At 42.9% G+C, this 5,411-nt stretch overlaps 1 long non-coding RNA gene across 2 annotated transcripts; it reads right to left on the bottom strand.

The window, feature by feature from the left end:
• Positions 1 to 1,658: 1,658 nt before the first annotated feature.
• LOC142574433 (uncharacterized) lies at positions 1,659 to 4,841 on the bottom strand. Of its 2 annotated transcripts, XR_012826534.1 has the most exons (4): positions 4,731 to 4,841; positions 4,049 to 4,111; positions 2,448 to 2,643; positions 1,659 to 1,878 (listed from the first exon to the last, which is right to left on the bottom strand). It is a non-coding gene; the product is annotated as an uncharacterized LOC142574433 (long non-coding RNA). The 2 variants fall into 2 exon arrangements; XR_012826533.1 differs by lacking the exon at positions 4,731 to 4,841 and having other exon boundaries at positions 4,049 to 4,262.
• Positions 4,842 to 5,411: the final 570 nt, after the last annotated feature.

Here is a 5,411-nt window from a genome sequence, read left to right on the forward strand (position 1 = left end):
TATGAATGCACGAAAAATATGCCACGGAAAGCCGGATGAGCATGAGGCTTTCGATACTCTAGGGGCAACGACTTAAACCGTCGGCATTGCCGTTAAGCTTACCCTTGTAGCGAATATCGAAGGTGTACTGTTGAAGAGCCAAGCTCCAGCGCAAAAGACGACCGTTTTTCGTAGACATGGACTGCAGCCATGTGAGGGGACAGTGGTCAGTCTCTATGGTGAATCTTGAGCCAGCGATATAGCAAGCTAGCTTCTGTACCGCCCAAACTACGCAGGCGCATTCCTTTTCTGATGCACTGTATGCTTCCTCACGAACTGAAAGCTTTCTACTGGCGTACAGTACAGGGTATTCGTTCTCGTCATCTTTCTTTTGACAGAGCACCACCCCCATACCCCTGTCACTGGCATCACACTGAAGAATGAATGGCTTAGAGTAGTCGGGCACGTTCAACACTGGCTGACTCGTTAGTGCGTTCTTCAGCATACTGAAAGTCTTTTCTTTCGCGTCATCCCACTTTACCGTTTGTGGTTCTGTTTTTCTGAGAGCATCCGTTAAAGGACTCGCAATCTCGGAATAGCGCGGAATATATCGTTGGTAATAACCAGCCAAGCCAACCCACGAAACACGCAAGCAGCTATTTGATGTCTAAAAGATGTCTTGAACGACTAATTCAAAAGCCTAGTAGCTGTCTTGATCAAGACATTTTGTAGCCATGGACGTCTAGAAGTACTTCAGTAAGCCCTGCTAACGTTACGCTAAAAGTTGTCTAATGGACGGCTTGACAAGAACAACTGAAGACTTTTATTAGACATTCCCTCAATTTTTTTGCGGCAGCTGTTACAGTAACCCGACGTTTGCCCACAGTTACAATTTATTTTAAACGAGGCATGGACATCAGAAAAACATGTATATTGTCGGATAGAGTGATGCACAGGTAGTTTTCCCAGATGTGAACCATGGGAATAGTGTAGTACAGCCTCATTGGTCAATTAGTGCTTTTTAATTAGACCAATCAATTGCATGCCGCCTGTCAGAATTATTTTGCAAATAAAAGAAGTTCTGTATTGTATGCTGATATCATGCCAATGTTCGCCCATTGACCTAAACAAGAACATCTCTGCATGAAACACGTCATTATTGACAAAACTTCGCCCTGCTGGGTCTCCACTAAATTGAAATAGTTTCTAGCAAAGAAAAATTTTGTCAGTGGTGCTAAAGTTCAGGCGAAAATTACATCCTGGTTTCAGCTACAGGGGGCACAATAGCCTTACACCAGTATACGAAACAGAACGCTATGCTGCAACAAATTAAGAAATAAAGGATAGTACACATCTGGAAACACTCTGCGAACCACTCTAACTAGCAATATAAATGTTTTTTCTTATGTCCATGCTTCATTTAAAAGTAAATTGTAGCTTAATTTGGGGGTGTCTCTTGTAAGGTAACACTACATGCTTGCACAGCATCACGTAGAAGTAATGGCCAGTTCTTCGGCATATCGTCCATTAGTGAATTCCTTGTACGTTGCACATTACCAGAACTGAAAGATAAATCACAATATGCTGTTATTTTTTTTCATAAACTGTACGATGAGCTTTTCATGCATAACAGATGATTGCAAGCGAAAATGCAGCAAGACGTCAACTTCACACCACGTCACATACTCATACTTTATTACCTAATAAATGAGAAAAGATGCAGAAAGTGTAATTAACAAGAGTGACAAATAGCAGCAAAGGTGATCATGGATAAATCTTGAAGATGATTGCCGCCGCTGCCAGAGCAGGCCAGCCTTCGTAGGAGAGCACTTGCTGCCCACAAAAGCTTGCTGTCACAGGCCACGCGTGACGGTTCTTGTAGACATAGGCAAGCAATACCTGCACAGAAGAGGGGGAGAAAACGCGAGGGAGGAAATGGGAATACTGAAATTGGAACTTCAATTAGCAATATGTGCTAAGTAAGAAGTTTGCCTCACATTAAAAATAAATATAAGCACTCCTTTCCCTTAAATTACGGGTATCTTAAGGCATGAATGCATGTACGCTTAAGGTATATACGCTTAAGTACTTCCTGGCATATAGTCATTAAATTGCATAGCAGAGTCAAAGTCAGCCTTTAAATTAATATATGGTATTTTGTGGCTAAAAAGCCACTTATCAACCTGTCAAACAAGTCTGAGAAGAAAAGAAGAACTATTTTAATGACTGGAAAATGTAGAGAGGTCAGCCGGATAATGGAGCATCTGGCCTGCTATTCTACGTAAGTGAAGGGGAAGAGGGGAAGAAAAAGGGTCACGATTAGGCGTCGCCTTCACGCGCAAATATTTGCACATTATTGGACGGACAGACTCCCCGGACTGTTCAGTGTGTGGCACTGTAGAGACTATAGAACATGTGCTCGTGGTGTGCCCTGAGTATGTGCGTGAAAGACTGACAATGGCAGATACCTTGAGACATTTACACAATGGACCACTGTCGGAGAACCTCTTGCTAGGCGCATGGCCACAGAGTTGGCAGACGACAGAGACAATGCGTGCTCTTTCACGTTTCCTAGGTGACACGGGCCTGGACTTACGCCTGCGGTACCAGTTGTGTAATGTGTCCTTCACCTCGTTCCTCCCATTATCAAGTCTGAGAAGCTTCCTGCAAGATATAATCAGTTTAAAATAGTAATTCACTCTGCAGGTAAAGGATGTACTAGCTTAATTAAAAAAGTTAAACAGCGTTTTATATTGTTAGCTAAAAGCAAGTTTGGCATTTCGCACTGCCTTTCTTTCAAACTTAAACATGACGCAGTACAGAGTAAGCAGGTAGCATGCAAAGGACTGGTGATAAAGTAGTGTTCCAAAGCAACACTCCTAGCTGGATCAATCACTTTTGTTGATATATTTTCATGTGACCCTAATTGGTTTAGGGCAACACCTCACACAAATGATGCGTCATACAATATTGAAAGTATCTCATGATGTGATCAAACGATAAAATTGTCCACTGTCTTGGAAGTGTTAACATGCTGCTTGCGCGAGAAAGTGCAAAGTGATTCGTATAGGTAGCAAATTCATCAGTGCATCTATAGCATGAGGTAATTATGAGCATCTACGTTGACCCGCAATTGAGAAGCCACTGCACACAAAAAGGTGTATTCAAGTAATGGTCCATGCTGAATAATTGCCCACCTAGTGAAAAGTCAAATGTGGCAGGCTAATGGGCCAGGGCAAATAAATTGCTAAATTCTGACACCTCCAATTATATTATTGAAACAGGTGACAAAAAACGGCACAGGTAAAAAAAGCAGTTATGAGAAAATTTTAAAAGCACCTCTGCAAACTGCAGGAACCCTCAGCATCATGCCTGTTCTACACGCACATCTGTTGCAGCATAATCTATATCTCAGACACAGGCGCCTCCACACATCACTTCGTGATCTCCTCACAATAAGGTTAAAAAAAGTCTGACACAAGCTACCTGATGTGCTTCATTTTGCAAGCGCCAGCCAACTGCTGACGGTGGTAGAGCGAAATTAAAGTTTGTCCTTGTATGGAAGCCTCGGCCCATGTTTTATCAATTCTAGCGGCAAACCACACCTTTTACAGCACACAAATTTTAAATTAGACTGCTTGCTGATGCTGTACAGTAAATTCCTGTAGAAAAACTAAATCACACAGAAAACATTTAGAATACGAAACTAATCAAATGCTGGCTTGAATACATCTGTGTATTAGGGAAACAAGGTGTAATGTACACTGTTGTAGCAAATTTTCACTCATGTATGGAATACTTGTATGACACAACAGAGTTAATTTGCGAGTTCTTACGTAGCACTACCTAGAGTTAAATTTTGTAAGGCTTTGGGGGAAACTAATAGTAGAACTGTGTATGTATACTGGCACTGAGAAATTGGTTATAATAGTGGCAGCTTATAAAGAACCAGCGCAAGAAATGACCGTTTTGAGACACCAACTAGCTATTTTACCACGAAGCGCTCCCTGGCCTTAACCCATATAAAAAGCACTGGGAAGGCCAGAGAGGGTACAGTACATTGGCTTACACTGATCACGATGAGGTCCCGTCATCCAGCTAGCGCCAAGCTACAAGAAGGATGTCCAGCCGTCTATAGAGTGAAAGGAACAAAAGAGAGCATCAAGTCAGTTGAAAGGCAGATTTGCAATTACAAATAAGGTGACCCCCAGTCACAGTCATTCATTAATAAATGCCAAGCTGTCGTGATTTCACTCCCAGATGAAGCACCTACTAGGTTAAAGGTTTTGCTGCCTATTTAGAACAAAACAAGTGAAATTTGTACATCAGCAGACGATTTAATTTGGAAAGTAAACATTGCAGTTATAATTTTGTTTTGCTATAAAATGGGAACGCTACAAACTGCATAGTCACTGACACACGCGCGCACACGCAAGAACAAAAGGACACAAAATAGGGCGAGTTCAGTCCGGTTCAGCATTACAGCCAGCGCGTCGTCTTCGAATGCACTCCTTCGGTTGGTTCGTGCTATGTTAACCACAGACTAAAAAGCAGGGCAAAGTTCTGACTGGTGTTGCGGAAGTCATGGAGCGTGGTAGTGCTGGACGGCTGAACACAAGCAGAACCCTCATATAAAAGTAAAGACGAAAACTCGCAGAGCAGGAGAGCCCATCTATCAAGAACTGTCGTGCGTAACACCTAAAAATATTCACATTGTTGACGAAAAACGAAGTGCAATGTATTTCACTTACCGGAAAAAGTGTTATCCGAACGTGCGACGTACAAAGACACACCGAGACACGAAGGCCGCGAACGCAGATCCCGCCATTGTGGTAGTAAGCCGTCGGCGAAAACAGGCAATACAGCCGATGTTACGAAGCACTAATGCAAAACACACGCAAAAAGCATCAGCACAGCTAAATGACTCCACTTAATATCCAGTATAAATGTGCAGAACGGCTTAGAATGACGCACAACTGGCATAACGAACCCACGTACGAGACATTACTGGCGGCAGCGACCGTTTTTTCAAACTTCCTGCCAGCCAGTGTTTCCAGCACGGAATGAGATGTCTGACAAATTTGGATTGTGCCGCCGAAGTGATCGCAGCGCGGTGGTGGCTCTGTGACACCGCTTTGCAACGCCGGCGTTTCGCTCCTGCTGCTGATGGTTTCCAGGCATCGTGTGCGCGCCCCGTATGGAAAACAATAACACGCCCTTGATTGTTTAAGCTCTGGTGTGAAATTATTTAACATCAAAGCCAATTAACTTATGTTGCTTCCAACGAGTTCGATTTGTCTGCGGCGTTTTTTATTCGCTAACGCCAAAGGCCGACGGTAACCGCACTTTTAACACGTCGTTTGGCATTTTATGCACTTTTAGACAAAAAGATCTAGAAAAGTTCTTGAGTTAGACATTCTGAATGTGTTTAC

Source organism: Dermacentor variabilis, chromosome 3 (genome assembly GCF_050947875.1).
Source record: "Dermacentor variabilis isolate Ectoservices chromosome 3, ASM5094787v1, whole genome shotgun sequence".
Lineage (NCBI taxonomy): Eukaryota > Metazoa > Arthropoda > Arachnida > Ixodida > Ixodidae > Dermacentor > Dermacentor variabilis.